At 48.0% G+C, this 20989-nt stretch overlaps 1 pseudogene across 1 annotated transcript; it reads right to left on the bottom strand.

Moving 5' to 3' along the window:
* Positions 1 to 701: 701 nt before the first annotated feature.
* Positions 702 to 20530, bottom strand: LOC144099113 (toll-like receptor 6 pseudogene; annotated as a pseudogene). Its single transcript, XR_013307310.1, has 2 exons — positions 20372 to 20530; positions 702 to 4662 (listed from the first exon to the last, which is right to left on the bottom strand). The product of XR_013307310.1 is annotated as a toll-like receptor 6 pseudogene (transcript).
* Between the last annotated feature and the right edge of the window lie 459 nt (positions 20531 to 20989).

Genomic DNA, 20989 nt, shown 5'->3' with positions numbered 1-20989 from the left:
CGAACCTGCTAGCTTTGTTTGCGCATTTCAAGCAATGGTTTCAAGGTTGTCTATTGCCGCCTATGTCGTTTGCAACCTATGGTATGAACTAAATTTCTAGGTAGCTAATTATTTAGAACTACCAACTCACCAAGACAAAAAAAAATGAAAGCCTCAATCTGAGGTTATCCCAGTCTCACCAAGTCCATCTTCCAGTGCGTTTTCACCCACTATCGCTTGTCGCTGCACTTACCAACTTATCAAAACCTCTTGAACACTAGTGTTTGGCCCAGACAAGCACCATCGAGTTTGCTAGCGCGGAACTCCTCCGGGTACTTCACAGCAAGCCAGATATCTGTTTAATGCCCCGGTAAAAATGCAACTGCACACACCTCCGGCCAGTATGCCGCACCCTTGCGCACAGCAAAGCGAGCTTTCACAATGTACCGAAAAAGGACAATTCGAGCACCACTCACTTATATGGACGAATTTTGGTGCCGGTGCAATTCACGTCTCGGGCTTTGTAAGCGAGTTTTGGGGTTTACACCACATACACTATATGTTTCACGTTGATTACATAGTAATGCGCAAGCCGCGGTGATCACATCTCCTTCGAACCAGTCTTGGCAAGGCTACAAAAATTCATGTGCTACTTACCTATTGCTGAAGAGTGTTGCGCGTTCGTCACGTGAGCTTGACGCAACAGTTGAAGAGGCTGCAGATTCGTGATCGTCTACACTGGCGACACGTCATTTATTAATATATCACAGACTCAATTCTAGCAGGACGTCCGGTGACCCACCAAAGCATACCTCCTAGACAAGAAGGCGACTACTTTGTACTCTACACCACTACGGCATTATGACGTCAGTCCACACGGGGACCTGCTACCGACGAAAAACAAGACAAAAAAAGGCATCTGTACAAAAGTAGATCCGCAGCGGCTCTATGTACAATCGATCTTAGGCCACTTTGGTGCGCGTTCGGTGGCTCGGCCACACACGTCGCCCTCCCGTCCCCAAAAGGCCGCGGCAGCACTGAACAGTGGTGGAGATTTTTAGGAACGTAGAAATCGACCCTAAGGCAAAGAGAAGACTACACCGCCGCCCGAGCTCAGACCAGCTTGACAGCGTTGGCGCGCGCCGCCGGCTCGGATCCGCGCTGGGGCCGCTGCGGGTCCGGCAGCGCGTAGCGGAGCTTTTTCCAGAACCTGCGCTCGCTCCAGCGCAGGATGAGCGCGGCGCGAAGGCACTGGCGCGCCTCGAGGTCCCACTGGTCTTGGCCGCCGTCGTCCAGCAGCACGGCGATTAGCCTGCGCGCGCTGCTCGCCTGCACCGCCTTCAGCTCGAAGCGGCACCACTCGCTGCGCAGGAACTGTTCCGAGATGACCACGACTGTCCGATGGCTGCACTGCACCGCCTCGACCACGGCCGCCTCGGCCACGCAGCCCGGCACAGCCAGGTCACGGTGGCGAAGGCACAGCCGCAGGGGCCGCTTCTTGCCGCCGCAGGCCTCGAGCTCGGCAGCCAGCACCTGGGCCACGAATGGCTCGTCCTTGGGGCAGTAGGCGACGAAGGCATCGAACAGGCGTTCGGGGGCCTCGGAGGCCCGGTCGAAGAGCCGCAGGCCGCAGCGGCTGTGCAGCCACACCTTCAACTGGCGCCGATAGCAGGCGGCCAGCACGGCCCCCAGCAGAAGCAGCACCAGAGCCGAGGGTGCTGCGATCAGAAGCGGCACCAGGCCCGGCAGCGGGTGCGGTGGAGCGGGACTTGCCGGCGCCTCGGCCCAGCCCGTGCCATTGGCTCCGCAGGACGAGGCGTCGAACTCTAGCAGGAAGGGGCCCCGGCGACCGCACCGCACGGTGGCCGCGTCCCGCAGAGGGCTACCGCGTGCCCACACCTGGAAGCGGCTCAGGAAGCCGCAGCCGCACGACCAAGGGTTGTGGCCCAGCTGCACGTGGCGCAGGAGCGCATTGGACCGCAGCTGCCACACCGGGAACTCGAGCAAGTAGTTGTTGTCCAGCCGCAGCACTTCGAGCGACCGCAGCAGCGCGAACGTCCGATTGCTGAGGCTCGAGAGCCGGTTGTGTGACAGGTGCAACTCGCGCAGGCTGGTCAGGTTCTCAAACTCGTAGCCCTGCAGGGTGGTTATCTTGTTGTGGTCAAGGTGCAGTGCCTGAAGGCCAACAAGGCCATTGAAGGTGCGATTGTGGATGCTCTGGATGTTGCTGTTGTTGAGGTACAGGGCCCGTAGGTTCTTGCGACCAATGAAGCTGTGACTCGACAGGTGCGACATGTCATTGCCATCTAAGTACAGCTCCGTGACATCCATTGGGATACGACCGGGAATGGTGCTATGGGCAGTGAAGCTGCAATCTACAATGTTGCTGTTCCAAGTCTGGTCCGCGTAACACGTGCAGTTCTCGGGGCATACCATCTCGCAGTCACAGGCATCAAACTCACAACAATGGCACAATGCGAAGCAGTGGCTTTTGTACTTGCAGAGAAAGTCGGACGAATTTGCTTCAGTGAGTAACAAGCGAGGCCGACGACGGCCAAATGGCATCTGGCAGACAACTTTGGCTAGATCCATCACTTGTGGATACTGTCCATCCAGGCTGTTGATTCTCTGCAACCATTCCATGCTGCAATCACAGAAGTAGATGTTTTCGGCTATCCAGAACTCTGGCAGGGCTGATTTTGTGGGCTTCAGGCGGAATGCATTGATGTCCAGGTTCTGTAGACGATTCTGGGTAAGGTTTACCTTGGTCAGGTTGTACTTTATCATGAAGGTAAAAGGATGAATGATGCTGATACGGTTGTTACTAAGGTTTATCACTTCTATCTGGTTTGGAAAGGAGGCTGCATTGATTTCTCGTATGCGATTACCAGATGCATCAAGAATTTTGAGATGCATCTTGTCCTCCAGCTCATAGTAGTTGCTCAGCACCTCAATAGCATTTTGGTGAATATCCAAGTGCTTCAGCTGACGAGGCACAAGAGCATAGTCAAACCACGCAATACTGTTGCATGAGACATTGAGTAGTCTCAAGTGTGCCAAGTTCATAAACAGCCCATTAATGTCATCAAGCAGATTGTCATTAAGTAAAATCACATTCAGGGCAGAGGCATCATCAAAGATGCCATGCTCTAGGTTTGCTATTTGGTTGCTGGACAAGTCAAGTCTTCGGAGGGAATGAAGTGACTGAAATGTGCCTTTCGTCATGTTGCCAATACGGTTACCAGCCAAACGTAAAATGTGCAGATTCGGCATTCCAGACAAGGTGGCATTGGACACAGTGGTAATGAGGTTGTCTGACAGGTCCAGACTGATGAGAAAGTGCAAATACTGCAGGGCATCGGGAATGGTCGCCAACCTGTTTGCAGACAACTGCAAGTCTTGGAGGCTGCTGCAATTGCGAAAGCCTTCTAGATGGATGCTTTCCAGCCGGTTGTGATCTAGAGCCAAGTTAATAAGCACATAGAGGCCATTGAGGGTGAACACACTAAGATGACTCAGCTGGTTATCACTCAGCATGAGTGTGTGCAGGTTGTACAGTGCTGAGAAAGCATTGTCATCAACACTCTCAATCAAGTTATGCTCCAGGTGCAAGATTTGCAGGCTGTACTGGGACTGGAATGTGCTGCCATTGACTTGCCTCAGCTGGTTGTAACTCAGGTCCAGAATGACAAGGCGAATGAGGTCTGCAAAAGTATCGTGCGTGATGCCATCACTGGAGAGATGATTCCGGCTTAAGTTCAGGATTACAAGCTGCTGCAGGCCAGAGAACATGTGCGGTGATAGAAGGCTGAGTGTGTTGTTCTGCAAGTACAACTCCCTTAAGTCAGTGCCGGCAAGGAGACCAGGGGGCAGCCCCCCACTGAGTCGGTTGTGCGATAGGTCAAGGAGCTGCAACTGAGACAGGCCTGCCAGGGCAGCCGGCGCCAGCCGGTCCAGCCGGTTGTGGCGCAGCCGTAGCCAACGCAAGCTCCCAAGGGAAGCAAGAATCCCATCGTCTAACTGACTGAGCCTGTTGTGCGACATGTCCAGCTCGGCAAGGGCACCGAGGCAGCCCAGTCCAGCCACTGTCTCGAGAGCATTGTGCGTCAGGTTGAGCGAGCGCAGCTGCCGCAGACCACACAGGCCTGTCGGTGGCAGTGCCACCACGTTGTTGTGACCAAGGTCCAGCCGCTGAAGCAGACCGAGCCCTTCCAAGGCCCGTGGCGCCAGCGCCAAGGAAAGCGCCCCCCAGTCCCCATTGTAAGTCCGCACAGTCAGGTTGCGCAGCTCTGTGAGTCCCACAAATGCCCTCTCGGGCACCTCGGATAGCTTGCACTGCTCGAGGTGCAAGGCACGCAAGGAGCGCAGGCTGCTGAATGTCGTGTTGCCCAGGTGGCTCTCTGTGAAGAGGGCACTGCACAGCACTGTAAGGCTGGTTGTGTGGTCAGGCTGGATGAGGCTGAAGTTCGTGCCATCGGGACCAGTGCGCAGGGCCTGCAGGCGGCACCGCAGGGCCACCTCGGAGGAAGGCTGCCCCGTGCGCCAATCGCAGTCGTCGGCTGACACATAGTGCGCCGCCCAGGCCTGGCCCACCAGCACGCCCAGGAGCAGCACACTCCACACCATCGTCACAGCAGACCCATGGGGCCCTCACTGCTACCGGTCATCCTGCTCCTGTGGATGCTGCAATGTCAAGGACTGCGTCAGCCAGCTCCACGAAAACTTGTTCAATGCTTAAGGGAAATGGCTAAGTCGTCAAGAGTGCAGAAAAAGTACACAGCAATTTCCACTGCAACTGTATACACCATATTGTGCGTGCAGCGCACTGCCACACTGCACCAAACGATTTGATGGGAGGTGAACTTAGTGCTCAACGGACAAAAAATCCCTCCCATAGCTACTACTATAATAAACATTCACTGTATTGAATCTGTATATCACTGTATATGGACCTCCTGCATGTTTGTAAACAAACGAGGTGGCGCTGCAGTCGCTAGCGAGCTCGTGGTAGGCAAAAGGTCGGGGAGTGGCGTCGCGGATAGGTGTTGTGCGCGGGTTTTCAAGGCTTGTAGGCGCGTTTCCAGTTTCTGCGAATCATAGCAATGGTCGATGCTTCCAACTTAATAATTTGTCGAAGTACACGAGCTCGCGTTGTCCACGTGCGGCCTATAAAGAGAAATAATTTGCACTGTATTGTATATATGGTTAGTAGTAAACATGTAGAAAGCGTTCCTGCCATTTATTTATGCGCTAGGCATTGAATAAAACAAGTTTTGACACTCTGCACTAGCCGGAATGATTTTACTTCGGGACAATAGTGAGGGGAAGTGCTGGCCTTGTTTCGTCGGAGCAGACATGCGCTCATCGTCTGCTGACATACGTACGTGTCGTGTCGCGCTTTGCGAAAAGTGGGGACAGCGTCGTGTCCCTGATCTCCTTTCTCGCTTAGCGCTGTTTTTAGCCGCATGACCACGCACCAGCCAGGCCAACTTGTCCTCTTGTTAAGCTGGTCGATTTGGTGAAAATTGTTGATTTCTAGAATTATTTTCTTTCCTATATCCCTGAAGTCTAGTTTCGTGACGAAAAATTATAGCAAAATATTGAGTACAAATTTATAAATTACGCTTTTTAGATGTGTGGTCGTCAAAAATTGTGAGGTAATTTCTTTGATTTCAGTGCCGCATTTCTTTGACCAAAGCGAAAGCGAAGATGCCATAAAAGAGGGAATAAACTTTATGGTTCGTTTTGCGACCTCTCACATTTTCTGCGACTGGATCACTCACCTTCGTAATTCGCATGAAAATCAAATGATTCCATTTGTCGCAAACTATTCCTGAGACTTTGAGGAGCGTAATAAATCTCTCGATTTTATTCCCTACACGTGCAGTACTGTGTTAGTTATCTCTTGTAAGAAACGTTTTCATGTAACTGTGCATGCATAAGTACTGATCATATAGAAAAAGAACTAATCGCATCATCGTACAGAACAGGGCTTTATGTACATGCTGGCATAAAAAAAACTGCGGACTATCTACTCAATTATTTAGACCTTGGGGGGACTTGACGACGGTGTTAATTATAATTACCCAGAACTGCACCAGGTATAGCTATAAATAAAAGGAATTACTGAAACTAGCGTAGGAATTTCATATTTGCACCAAGTTTAGTTACATATCGCATGCATGAATAACGAAAACACTTTTAATTGCCGCGTCCCCTCTCAATCTCGCCACGTGTCTGTTAGTAGCACGCCTGCGGCTGCTTCTTTCCAAACAAGCTTCGCGATCATGTACTACCTCATGAAACATGACACATGCATGATGCAGTGAAAAAGCATATGGCGTTTAGCACAATTAAGGAACGCTATTCTAAGCACACCAATGCGACCGCGCAAGATTGACACAACTTACCAGACCTCTTTCTACTCGAATGAAATAATTACGTCGTCATATCAAGAAACAGTTTCAAGTAAATATTAAATGTCATAAAACGCGCCATTAAAACATGGTGTGCTATTAACAAAAGAACGCTTTCCTTGGGGGCGAGTGAACCTGTCGGCGCTTCGTGCACTCCGGCTCAAGGTGATAAGTACGTGTGCAGCTACATATGTCTTTTTTTCCTTGAGCAATTATCAGCCTACTATCCTGAAGTTCAGGTGAATGAACGCAGTAACTTGCATGCTATTAAGTGAATTGAGTGGCAGTGCCTATCGACTCCCAGACTTCGCGCTTTACTACAGTGGCCGAATGCCTGTTAGCCAGTTTCCGAATGCGGCATTTATGCGCGAGAAACCTATCGAGGCTAATTTAATATTTTTTATGCTACTACGCGGATCCAGCAGTGACACAGCTGGTCAGTACATGCTGCTTCTGCAGTGCACAGGCTTGAAGCAGCCGCCGGTAGCTGCGGCAGCTGCGGTAGGCACGGGCAAGCGGAACCTGTTTTGCCTACCATGCGAAAGTCGCTGCTAACATCAGCGCCACCGCATCTTCGTGACGTCGCGGGGTGAAGGAGGTCCATAAGTTTTCTTCCAAAACATTACAATGGAAAGCAGAGACGTTGCCTTGGTATGAGGCTGGTTGCCCGCAAGACTTGCATGCAGGAACAAACCAATGCTCTTGTATCCATCCTGCGAGAGCAGGTGAATTGACATCATAAAACCCCCTCTTCACGAGTTGTTCTAAAACATGCGCCAAGTGAAGTGTTCATTGGCTGTTCCCTGCTACACAGCAATAATGTGCAAAGCATCCTTTTGCTAAAAAAAGGTCAAGATAAATTCTAAAAACTTTTGACCCCACAGGAAAACCACATATCACCAAATCAAAAACCAGTATTTCATTCATAAAATACTTGCAAAAAATTGTGTTCAGTAGACTAAAAAAATCCGCCAAAGATAAAAAAAATAAAAACCAAAAACTTCAACCTGTACTTATGGTTCATCCCTTCCCAGAACATGAAAAAGAACCTGAACCTTCCGTTCATCATGACTACATTGTAGCTTTATAACCATAATACAAAACATACTCTTGTTTTCCTTTATTGTAATAATTCATGGAACTGAATGAAACCATTTAACTGATCAGTTAATTCAACAAAGGCTAGCAGTTAAAAAACTGCAGACACCTAGTTTTAGTTGCATATTTTTTTCTCCGTTATGATGCATAAGACATTAAAAAATGTGGATCACCCTGTGGTATTTGCCTATGACTGATAAATAATCAAGGTAATTTTTTTCCATGATGTTTTGAATTCATAAACCAACCAACATCTACGAAGTGTAAGGTGTGTTTTGGTCACGTGAGGAATGAAAAAAAAAACTGTAGTATGACTGCTGATACATCGTTTGTTGTCACCCCAGTTCTTAAAACAGGCTGGCTTACACACTGTAGTGAATTAATACTACGTATAAGTCATTATATCTTATGTGACCTAAACACATCTTACAGACTCATAGCCATGATTTGGGCGTTGAAACAGGAACAGCATCAACAACATATTCAATTATGAATTACTTCGCAGTCATAGGGGGATGCCATGGGGTGATCCATGTATACCAATGCCCATCACAATATTTCAAAGAAAACACGCAAGCAAAAATTCAATGCCTATACTCCTTTAATAGTGTTAAAACCTGCAATTGGCGTGGCGGTTAAAGAAAGTGGTAGGGTTTTAATGTGGTTAAATCAAGTAGACGTGCTAAAGCATGTGTTTAGCCTCCTAGGCTCATGGTTTTGCTTTGCTCCGTCGTAGTTTGCGTCATAGTCACATCTAGCAACGATATCAGACTTAGGTTAAGCTGATCTGTTCGCGTCGCAGATGAAAGTTGATGAAGACAACATTGTGAGGTGTCTTGCAGTTTCTTGCAGTTTAACACGAGGCCTGATCAGCTGCGGCAATAGCATAGTTCTCCTGTGCAGTGGCCAGCAGGTTTGAAACCCAGTTGCAGCAATATTTATTTTACTTCTGCGCCCTCAAGGTCAGAGACGCCACAAGATTCTTGGTTGGGTTTGACCCTGTGAAGTAGTGCTTTTGCAATAAAAACACGGGGCAGATGCGATCCCCATCAAGCGATGCTCCTGACGCTGTTAACATGCAGAAACACACACAAGGGTAGCCCAGCATAGCACATGGAACACACGCTTTCCTCAATCAATCACGTATCAGTAGGATGAGCCTTTTGCTGTTTTAACCATGCTCGCAAATGTGCTTTTCTCTCATTTTATGCAACGAAGCCAGCTGTTAATGGAATTTCTCTATCTTTGTTTTTAATTCTTGTGTCCTCCCCGTACTTTTCCTATCACAGCAATCACTGCTTTTTACGTATGTGATACCATTTCTTGCACCCCCTATCCGCTCCTTTTTGAACCACTCCTAGCATGTCCTCCCCAGCACCGTATGAGTTTTCTCCTTCCAGGCGATGTAGTATGAACACGACCTGCGCAAGCACACAACTGATATGAACAGTGATGTGGACTTTCACTCCACTTAGTGGCTCATATGCAAGTGCATAGCTTTGTTTCACTGCATGAGAGCTCTTTATTTACACTCAAAGTGGTCAGATCACCTGTGAAGTTGCATACGCTTACATCACCAAGGAACTTCACAAAGATATCGGCCATTTCATGTCGCCTTATCTGAAGAGGAAATCGCTTTCTTCTCGTAAGGCTTTCGACTGCCACTTATAAGCTTATTTTGTTCTTGCATTCAGTCTTGTATTCTGCCTTTTTCACTGTCTTTGTCACTTTCGTATAGACCAGAATACGGTATTCTCACGGCGGGACCGGTTTGCATGTACTTTAGTCTAAAGCCCAAGCATCAGCGCCATCTTTCGCCGGGCTGACAAAACGCTACAAGGTGCCTTTGCACCATGCACAACAAGCGGGCTTTGCAACCTCTGAGAGTGCTTAAACATGTCCCTGTCATCCTCCTGCAAGAACAGAAAGTCATCTGGGCACCACTGAGTTGTCTATGGATGCAGTAACAGCCAGAGGAGCAGAAACAGCTGGGTTGTGGAGACATGTGTGCGATGTGCACGACTCGTGTTGAGGTCCGCTGCTGCAGAGTGTTAGTCTGCATCGTTTCGTCGGGCATTAAAGTTCTGACCAGCGTCAAATATGGATTGCTGTGGTGCATAGACCAATTACGAGGAAAGTGCAAAAGCACAAGGAAGTACCGTATTTGAGACGATTGACCCAACTGCGTTGCCACTGCAATATATTTAGCATCCAGTGACAGTGTTATGGGAACATGCAGGTATGCTTGGAGCATTTGGGATGGGGTAGCTGAGTATGCATCGCTGGAGGACAGTGTGAATATACATCTCCTTTGTGGACTTGGAAGCCTGTTTCCTTGCTGCAAGCCGCTACGCTGCTCTGTGAGTGTGAGGAAGTGGTTGTGCGAGTGGATGTGAGTGTGGGTGAGTATCCATGTGAGTGTGAGAGGTCATGTGAGTGCGAGAGCACTAAACAAAACTTTTACAACAATGACCTACTCGATATCCTTCGAAACAACCCAAAAAAGTTTTGGACTATTTTAACTCCAGGTCGTAGCGGTTCACATAATATATCTTTATTAGATCAAGATGGTTGTCATGTTCCAAATGAGCTTCGCTCGGACGTAATGAATACGTACTTCTCATCTGCTTTCACCAACGAACCAGCCGCAAACATTCCTACATCACAGAGCCTAAATGTATCTGAAATGCCACCTGTTAGCATCTCAGCCGAAGGAATACGTAGACTTATTGAAGATTTAAAGGTATCAAGTGCTCCTGGGCCCGACAACATTTCTGCGAAAATTCTTAAAGGTACCAATGTAATATCCTGTCATTTCCTGCAAATCATTTTTACGCAATCCATTTCTAGTGGCCAAATCCCGTCTGAGTGGAAGATTAGCCGAGTCGTGCCTTGCTTTAAGGCAGGTAACCGCTCTGATCCATCAAATTATCGTCCCATCTCGCTAACATGCATTGCGTGTAAACTACTTGAACATATTATTTACTCCCAAGTAGATATCACCTCGATAGAAATTCTTTTTTCTTTCCAAACCAACACGGATTCCGTTCTGGCTACTCATGTGAAACTCAACTTTTCGAATTTACGACTGACCTCCCCCTAAATCTTGACTCCTTGTCTCAAACAGATATTATCTACCTCGATTTTTCGAAAGGTTTCGACCGAGTTCCTCACCAGCGCCTCTTGGCTAAACTTTCCTCCCTTTCACTGCGCCCGCTCATATTATCATGGATTTGCAGTTTCCTAACTAATCGTTCGCAATACACCGTCATCAACAACCATCCTTCTACCGTCACTAAAGTCACCTCTGGAGTGCCTCAGGGCTCAGTTCTTGGGCCGCTCCTGTTTCTTGTCTTTATCAATGACCTTCCTGTCGGCATTTCATCATCCATCTGTTTGTTCGCAGATGATTGCATTCTTTACCACCGTGTTAGCACTACAAACGACCAGTCATTGCTGCAGGACGACCTGAACTTGATACAAAGTCGGTCTGGACATTAGACTGGACATTAGTCGATGGCTAGTGGATGTGAAAGGCGAGTGGACGCGGCAGCGAAGTCTGTCGCATGTGTTTCGCGATGACGGTATCCACTTAGTTATATTTATGTTGTTGACAGTTGAAAGAGGCAAATTTCACTGCTGAGGGCACTCGAGGCAGCATAAGGCATCATGCCGGTATTTGGACGACCCTAAGCAGAGGATTCTGCTGGCACAGGAATGGCAATCTTTTGTTGCTGTTTGCCTTACTAGTTCACCATTGACATGGGCGCAGGCCCTTTGCAGGTGTAATGTGCCACTGTGAGTTATGTCAGATCCATAGATTGAATTTCGCATTACCACTACAAGAAAGGTCAATGTCTCTTGTCACACCTCCTACACGGCTCGAGCTCATATATGCACAGCTCCAATGCTTACTGCTGAAATGACTGTCCGCTTCTCAGCAATAATAGGTAAGGTGGGATCTTGAGTACTGCAGCGGATGCTTAGGTTTTTCTATGCCCGGGTGCGTGCATTGTAGAGCTCTGCTCTGGCAGTAATTGTTTTATTGGACCGGACCCACGCGATGGACCTGACCTACTTGACCCAGCTCTCGAACTGCACAATCTCGGCTCAAGCCCAGAAACGACGTGAGAACCAAACATGCATTTCGTTAACGCCAGAAGAAAAGGGGCTTGTAATCATGGTGTCATTCACTTTTATAAAAATTAAAATCCAGGTTCAGCAGAGGTTCTTATTTCTATCATATACTTCAAGGAGCCCTGCGTCCCAAATCAAGCAAGTGGCTTTTATGTTTTGTATGCATAGTATCAAACATGGTAATGCCGTGACGGCAAGGAGATAACTGAAGAGGTAATATTTAAAGGGACCCAGAAAGGGGGTCTCAATAAAGGTGCGATATGTCTGGGATGTTAAAAGACGACGGTTCACAATTATCCCCCACCAAGAATTATTTTAATGCATTTTGTGGAAGCTGAGTTATATGCAGACAAAATTTGAACTTCCGCATCGTTGCGCCTTTCCCTCTCCTCTCGCAAGCCAAAACGGCCGCTCGGCCCCTTCCCTACCTCCGCCGGCCGCGGTAGCGCGTGACGGAAAGAATTTGGTGCTATGAACCAATGATTACCCTTGGCTGCTTACGTCATTTGCAAGACATGACGTCGTCTGCCAGGTTTTCGCGCAAAAGCCCCGCACCACGTGTCGCCTCGAGGTGCGGAAGCTGGAATTTTTGAAAATGTATTGTAAATTTCCCACTCGCTCTTGAGGTCTCGTACGCGGCATGGATGCTCGGTGACCTGTACTCTACATAGTGCAAATATTTTAAAGCCAAGCTCAAACACCCCTTTCTGTGGCCTTTTCATGTTTTAATCTGCTCCAGAAATGATAATTTCGGGCTTATTGCAATGAAACGTTGCGGCGATTTTCGGAAATGGATGTGAGGTGGCAGCCAAATTGGCCACACCCTTTTTGATTGGTTGGACGTACACGTCGAACGTAATTTTTATATAGTCGGGATAGAGAACTAAAATATAATGTCTCCGAGTTTCGTCACCTTTTCGCTCGAGAAAAAAAGCTACAAAAGAAAAGCAGTACAAGCGAATGAAAGCTAATAAGAATCAAGCTTGAGGGGACAGTTTTCGCTTCGCCTAAAAGTATCATGCAAGCGAGTGCTGCTGTTCAAACAGCCGATACCGAGAAGACAATGAAGAAATAACCGTCCGACAGGCATCATAGCCAAAAATATGATGAGAACAGGAGACTGAGGGCGAGGGGCAGGAGGGGGCCAAGGAGCTTTTCATAAACAGGTCAAAGGGTGCCGGCATGCTGGACACCGAACTGTGCTCGTACAGCAGGAAAGAAATGAGAATTAAGCTCCCCCATGCTCTTTTTTTTCTTTTAGGGTCATACACAGGCTCCCGTCAGCATCATGTACGCAGAACTATGCCGCCGGCAGTTTGGGCTGCAGCAGGCTGCCCTGGCAAGTCAACAACTGCATACAAGCTTCCACTGCATGTGTGCAAGGCATGGTTCTGATTTATGGCACCCAATCTTCGGCACTGTGAGAGTGAAATGGGCTCGTGAAATGCGACTTTGTTTCATCTATGTGCTTTTCAATGCTGTAAGTGAAATAACTTCTGTGTGCACGCTCCCATTTCAACATTTCTACCCGCACTGACATCTGGACAGCATGAGTACTCCTTTGAACTGGATACTACGATTTTCTCTAAGAACTTCTAGGGCTTTTTCTCAGTTACGTCCCACCATTTCAGAAGGGCCCGCACTGCAAAATGGCTCAAAAGTTAGCTGCATAAGCATTCTTCCACGAACAACATTTCCTCAACCAGCGACGCGACGGACTACGATGGACTGGTTTCTAAAGCCTCCTCCAGACAGGGGTTATATGCAGCGCAGACAACGTACTGCACGGCAGGTGTGTCCACAGATCATTCACACATATCTGCTCTGGCTAGACGAAGCCAGCTTTGCTCTTAACTATGCCCCAAGCAAGCCCAAGAGGCTGTTGTAAAGGGATTGATAATGACCACTGCCCTTTGGATCCTTTTTCCGCATGGCAAATCTGTACTTGGGGCCCATTCCAGCCATTTCCCTTTTCGTGAGGAACTCATTTGATATTTCAAAAACACTCTCCATTCCCTATGCCATGCAAAGTATTCATAGTTGCCACTTGCCTCCAATGTGTTCATGCAGACTCACGGACTCGTCATTGTCAAGGCAAACCCAATATTGATACTTAAACAGGGGTTGGAAACTTCCATATACATTACTGTCCACCAAATACACACAGACGTTAGCGCCAATTCCTACCACAAAAGTCGGAGGGAAGCCAACTAGAGCGTCATATCATCGTCATGACAACGGCATCCAGCATAAAAAAACTTCATACCCGAACAGGATTTGAATCACCGCCGTCGAAAAAAGAGCAGCTTCATCTCCCAGTCACTCAGACAATTCAGCCACGGCGAAGCCTTATTGCACTACATGCATGAGCGGGAATTCTTCAGTTTTTATTTAAGCCTCAGTTCACCTCCAGTCACCACGTGCACTGCAGTAGTTGAAACAAACTATCCGGAGTTTCCTACCCCTGGCTTAGACACCGTCCGAGACCACTGTAAATGGCAAACTCGTTACTTAAAGAGCCACAGAGAGGGGTGTTTGAGCTTGGCTTTAAAATGCTTGCACTATGTAGAGTACAGGCCACCGAGCATCCATGCCACGTACGTGACCTCAAAAGCGAGCGGGAAATTTACAAAACATTTTTAAAAATTGCCGCTTTCGCACCTCGCGGCGATGCGCGGTGCCGGGCTTTCGGGCAAAAACCTAGCATACGACGTCACATTGTGCAAGTGACGTCAGCAGCCGGGGGTTATCGTTGGTTCACAGCGCCAAGTTCTTTCAGACGTCACGCGCTACAGCGGCCGCGGCCACTCCGCGCACGCCGCAGCCAGCGAAGGTAGGGGAGCGGCCGATTAGGCTGGGCCAGCGGAGGAGCGCCGCCGTTTTGGCGTGCAAGAGGAGAGGGAAACGCTTGAAGACGCGGAAGTTCAAATTTTGTCTGCATATAACTCAGCTTCCATAAAACGCATTAAAATAATTCTTGCTGGAGAATTATAAAGAATTTAACATCCCAGACATATCGCAACCTTATTGACAGCCCCTTTCTGGGTCCCCTTAAGCACCATCATAGGCGTGCGCAAAGGGGGGGGGGGAGGGGGGGGGGGGGGGGGCAAGAGGTGCAACACCCCCCCCCCCTATTCATCTAGGGGGGTGCAAAGTTGCCCCATACATTTACTCACTCACACTTGTTCAGTCATTGTTTATAGTGCAGTGTAATGGCCATGTAGGTTTCTAGTGCACTAGCACTTATAGTGGCCATTCCCCACATTTGGGAGGAGTTGTATGTTTGTGTCTGTCTGTCTGCTTTTTTTGTCTGTTTGCCTGAACCTGGTTTTGTGGCAAGCTACTCATCTGCCTACTGGGTGGTGAGCAACCTGCCCACCGTGTCGGGCAGCAGCCCATTTAATAATGGCTGCTCAGGAAGAGCAACCTGGGTCGCAACCAAACCCAAGCAACATAAGTCCCACAGATGGAGACACCTTCAACAGCACCTGCCTTATGCCACTGCACCACTGCCCACCGGGTGGCTTACTTGCCAAGGTGTAGCCAGGCAGGTGAGCAGTGGAGCAGTGGCACAAGGCAGGTGCTATGGCCGGTTGGCCATGTCCTCCTTTCACTTTTGCATGAAAGAACACACACAGCAGCACCATCCTTAGCCTAGCAGAGCAGCGCTGCACTGAAACAAATCATGCTAGCGCACATGTCCACATTTCGCCTAAATACCCAAGTCGACTGACATTTCTTTGATGATACTGGTAGCCAGGACGTATTATGTTGCATTCCAAGAACTGCTTACTTAATGGGCCACTTTGGGCTTTGGTTCTTTTTTGCAGTTAAGAAAAAACAGATGTGTCACATTTTCTGTGCTAGACATAACCAGCAATCCTGGACAAAAGCATTTTTGAATGGAAAAGAGTTCATAGCTACAATTTTTATATATATTGTAAGATTTCACTATAGCAATGAATATACCTGCAGATCTTCCCTCGGCATACTTGCATTTCTTTGCTATTAACGTTTTTGCTATCGGCAAAAACGTTCGCGATTGGTTTTCTAAGCCAGTCTTAACTACTCGGTGCGAGCAATGAAAAAAAAACTTATAAAAACAATTTCGCTACTCATTCAGAAGAATGGACCATTACCTTCAAAATTTCCATAACAGTACCTTACAATATTCCTACATTCAAAAATTTTTCCGAAGAATGCCAGACGTGGAATGGAAATTCTTTGGGAAGCGTGATGTTACACTGATGTCTCAAAGGCGCAGGGACTGCCTTCCTCTGTCGATGTAACACATGAAAGTAAAAACTACTGCTCAATAGTATTTTGTATATTTTGCACTTCCATCACATTGAAATAATCGTTCCTCACCTTTGTGCTCAGTTTTGACCGTAGGGGCTTAGGTGAGAGGAGGCAGCTGCACTGAAACTTGGCTCCCACTAATGGCAAACCGTGCACACGCCTATGAACACTGTTTAAAAATCTGTCTAAGCAACTTAGCTAATTAACGCTGAACTCATCATCTCAGCAGCTAGTGTGGGAGCACACGTGCGTAACATTTGTTCGGGACGTGGAAGATGCGTGATAAATGACCACTTCGAGCATCGTAACTGTGAAAATTGGCCAAAGAGCCGGACAGAGCCTCGGGCAGCTCGCCACCACATCTGTACGACCCAGGCTATGCCACAGGAGCCACGAGCGCAGTCAGCCGCAGCAGTAAATCTTTCATCCCCTCCGTTGTCATAAACGTGAATGTGAGTGAGTGGACATGAGCGTGAGTGAATGGCTGTGAGAGTGATAAACCATGCAGCTCAAAACATTTGATGGCACTGGTGATTACAAGCAGCAATTTTTCGGATGATATAAGCACAAAATGGTGAAAAATTGTGAAATGAAGATTGTTTCATATCTGTCTCGGTTTGATTTCATGTGTGCCTTTGTGACTCATTGTTGCAGAGACAATATCAAAACAAATTAAGCCAGCTGTCAAAGTACATTAATCTGCAAGTAGGGCAAGAAATCATTGTTTCTTTGAACTCAAAGCAGGCCTTTTTTTGTCTGTTTGTTCCAACTTCTGCACTGTTTTTTTATCAGTATCACAGTGCACCAGAAATCTTCAAACAATGAAGTGAGTTTTCCCTCCAACTGAAGTAAGGAACTAACTGTCACTGTTTTTTTTTTTTTTTGGGGGGGGGAGGAAATGGGGCACAGTATCTGTCTCGTATATCCACGGACACCTGAATGCGCCATAAGGGAAGGGATAAAGGAGGGAGTGAAAGAAGAAAGGAAAAAAGAGGTGCCGGAGTGGAGTGCTCCGGAATAATTTCGACCCCCTGGGGATCTTTAATGTGCACTGACATCGCACAGCACACGGACGCCTTAGCATTTTGCCTCCGCGAAAACGCAGCCGCTGCGGTCGGGTTCGAACCCGGGAACTCCGGATCAGTAGCCGAGCGCCCTAGCCACTGAGCCATCGCGGCGGGCGCTGTCACTGGTGATAAAAGCTTCTTACTGTGACGGCTGTATAAAAATTAAAGAGACACTGAGGCCAGACAGATGTTGACCTCTATTCATAGGGTACTGCATTCTAATCATTAAGAGGCCATTTTCAATGAAAATGGCGCTTGCATAAGCTAGAAAATTCCCAAAAAACAGAATACAGGTGTCGCCATCACTGGCCGCTTTCGCATGGACATTGCATGCGTCGACACTGATTTTTTGGCATGTATCCCAGAGGCTAAAATATACCACCATTAACTGCAAAATGGTGGTAATCCGCCCTTTTCAAGTAAGGACATCACAAGTTTGAATCAACTGGCGGGACGATATTCAAGTCGAATTTTCTCGCCAATAAATGCGCCTTCAGGTGCAGGACAGACGTCAACGTAGCCTGAAAGGGTAGGAGAATCCATTTTTACTGAGAACAATAATTAGATGGAGCTGTCCTCTGCAGCGTCCCTTCATTCATGACTGCCACTCAGAATTGTTCCTTTGCAATAACGAAATAGTCCACTGTTACGGTTTGTAATTACTACCTAAACATGCAAGCTAATCAGAAGATTAAATAATAAATGCAATAATCTGGTACTTCAGTCTTGTTTAATGCATTAAACAAAAACATTAAACATTAACATTAAAGACCTGATTTCGTTCACTGTTGCAATTGGTTAGTGGATTAATATAGCACCAATGGTGACGATAATAGTGGTTTGCCATTTGTAACAGGTTGGTGTAACTTATCCATAACAAGCCAAATGGCATAGCCAAAGCATTAGAGATCACGGGCCAAGGACCAATATTGCCAACTGCTGTTTTTCAAAGGTATATCCTACTATAGTGCCTTTCACTGAAAGCATTTATTTAGTGACCAAACAGACCCCAGTTTGTCCAGAGAGAATCCAGCATGAAGCAGAACAGTGTTCACACGAGGCCCATTCTTCTATACCCCATGGATGAGAAGTGCCCCGTAAAACAGCAATATGTCAAATTATTCATCACTGTTGCACTGTATGCATTCACAAAGAGTAACACTGCAAGGAGCAAAACACAGTGCCGTGAAAAATGATATCTCCCCTCACATGGCAATGCTCAAGGCTAAATGAATGCACAGTATTTTGCACAACATTCGCCTAAACACCCCAAGTCCTCACCCCTGCAATGATTCATCATTTTCAGCCACAACCGAACCAGACATTGCAGCTTCAACTTGCTAATACCTGGCAGTTTCTAGAACATGCATTTTTAGTAAAGCAGTATGTTTTTCATACCTCATATATTCACTAATAAATACCTTTTCAGAAACAGTATGCTGTTCACTCAACCATAAGTTAACTAAGTTAAAGAAATTGGCTCTTGATTCAAAGCCAATCATTCAGAACTCTGGCAAGTTTTGTCTCAATAAGTACTTCAAAGTTAACATGTTACTCACAGAGCTGAGCTTACCATCACCACATATCTATATAGGTCACAGTACATACTCCAGGATATTGACAAGTGTGAGCAGACAAGTAATGCGCCTATCTATGAAAAGGCCATATCAATCAATATGAAATAATAAACAACTGAAAACATGCCCAGACATGTAGTCAGTAGCATGACAAGTTTCCTTCATGCATCAGAAATTATCCAAACAGTATGTTCTTTAACCTTTATCTCCGTAATCAATGAAAGGATGTATACATCCATACCAGAATACGCTGGAAACAGTCACAGTTAGTTGCACACATAAACATGCAATGCCCCGAATGGTATACACTAGTCCGCTAGCAACATCTTTCTGGCCCCACACCACTTTCATAACCTTTTGCTCCAATGATTAACTGCCATTCAAACCAGCATTAAGGTCTTCTTTTTGGTACATGTGCTGTGCACACTATCACATTGGTCCAAATTATTATGGAAATTTCACAATGTGGAGTGGTCTCTTCGCTGCAGCAAGACTTTTTCTTCAATCACATTAAAATTTAAGAAAAGTGCGCAGCGTTGCTTTGTTTCGCTATGGTTGCACTGCAGATTCTAACTGCACGGTCACTCACCTCGTTTGATGCTACCACAGAAATTAAGCTGCTATTTTCTGTTATGCCCTCGTCTCAAGAAGCAGGACCCCTCTCCGGACTTCGTTACGACCAATCATACGCAGAAACCTAACACTTAAAGAGCTGGTTTAGGTTAGTGTTGCCAGCTAGCCAGAAGCCTCAACCAGCCGTCGCACGGGCTTCAAAGCGCACGGTTCAGCACAATTCCCCCAAATGAATCCCAGACGCAAAAATGCCGCTCCGGAAATAGGCGGAGCTGAGAGAGCACGCCTGCGGCCTGCGCGGGCGTCGACAACGCGAGGAGCGCCGCGAGACGCGTTAAACCACCCAGCGCGCGGCGTGAGCTGGTGAAACAGAACCTCGTTTATGACCCCTCAGATTAAGCTAATTGAGCGCTCCGTGAAAAAAGTCTGCGCCATGCAACCAACGCGTGTGTCCTGAATGATCGGGAGCACTAGCCTAAGCAAGTGTGCCGTCTTTGTCAGCCGCTCCCACACCCAACGTCTCGCTCCTCGTCTCAATCTTTGTTCGACTTGATTCCTAGCAAACAGCCACACACTTGTGAACCTAAGCGCTATAAATATGCGGCGACTGCCAAACGCTACCACACCTCATTTTTCATTATTTTGCGCACTGAGAAGTAGTACGAGGCACTTCAAACACGCACCGCTGTCCCGCAAGGGCCAGCGCTACACTGCGGTGCATTGCATACGTGCGCGTAAAAGCTGATCTTATCTCGCGCACCGTTACTGCACTGCAGCCAGGTTCCGGCTCACGCCATCCGAGAATTCCTTTGCATAAAAATGGCAGCTTAGCCAGGAGCAACGCCGAGCGATGCTCGTGATGCCACTAGCTTCGGTGCAAACGTAGCGAAAACCGTCCCTTGAGAGTCGGGCCAACGCGACCAACGCCTCGCACTGACAAGTTCCCGTGCTTTCCACATGGCTTCCTCGATGCAGCGCTAATCGCATTAAATTTAGCGACCAACGCATGCGAGTGATCGCTGCTCGGGCAGTTCGAATCGCGGCAGATCTGACAGCGTTTGCGCGTACGCTGTAGCCAGCGCTGCCCCTTGGTCCGCACGCCTCGGCCGACAAGAAAGGCCGCCATTGTGACGGGGTCGCGGAAGAAGCGACCGCCGCTGGGTCCCCGCGCAGCCGCGCCTGTTCAGAATCGAGCACGCCAAGCTGCTGTAGAGGTAACACTCACCATTGGGCTCGGCATGTATCCGCTATCGTAGCACGCTTTACCACACAACGGTTGACGCCAGCAGTCCACCCGACAATAAACACACCGACGCCGCCCGCGGGGAATGACCCGCGCGCAAGCCGTCCCACGGCGCATGCGCAGACACGCATTCCGCACAGCCGCGGTCGCCGCGGTCCGCTATGCCGCCGCGGCGCCGCGCGCTATGGCATGCGGCGGAAAAAAAAAAGTATACGCACATTCGTCAGGCAATCCGAAGTGTTTCGCGCGAGACCGCGGAGGTATTTGGATGTATTAGCGCAACTGTATTAGTGCCTGCAAGGTACCCAGTTTGTCGGCAGGCCATCGAACTGGGCTACATCCGCCCGCTCACCTTGGTGACCTCATGATGAGATTTGGGAGAGGCCGGAGAGGGCCAGGGGGTCGGCGGGTTGGAATGCATAAGCCACGTTCTTTCACGCTGGCCAGCGCGGACTAGAAACGGAGTCCGCTTGGCGCTGAGATGCGCATGAACGTTTCAGGATATATCATCGGAGGCACATGGCGTGTTATTTCTGGCTCGTCTATCGAATTATTTCTCTATTGTATTACGTTGTACTACTCTGCGTGCTAACCACTCAT

This window comes from Amblyomma americanum, chromosome 7 (assembly GCF_052857255.1).
Source record: "Amblyomma americanum isolate KBUSLIRL-KWMA chromosome 7, ASM5285725v1, whole genome shotgun sequence".
NCBI classification, from domain to species: domain Eukaryota; kingdom Metazoa; phylum Arthropoda; class Arachnida; order Ixodida; family Ixodidae; genus Amblyomma; species Amblyomma americanum.
The sequence above is the reverse complement of the archived record's forward strand: the minus strand, read 5'-3'. Positions and strand labels throughout refer to the sequence as shown.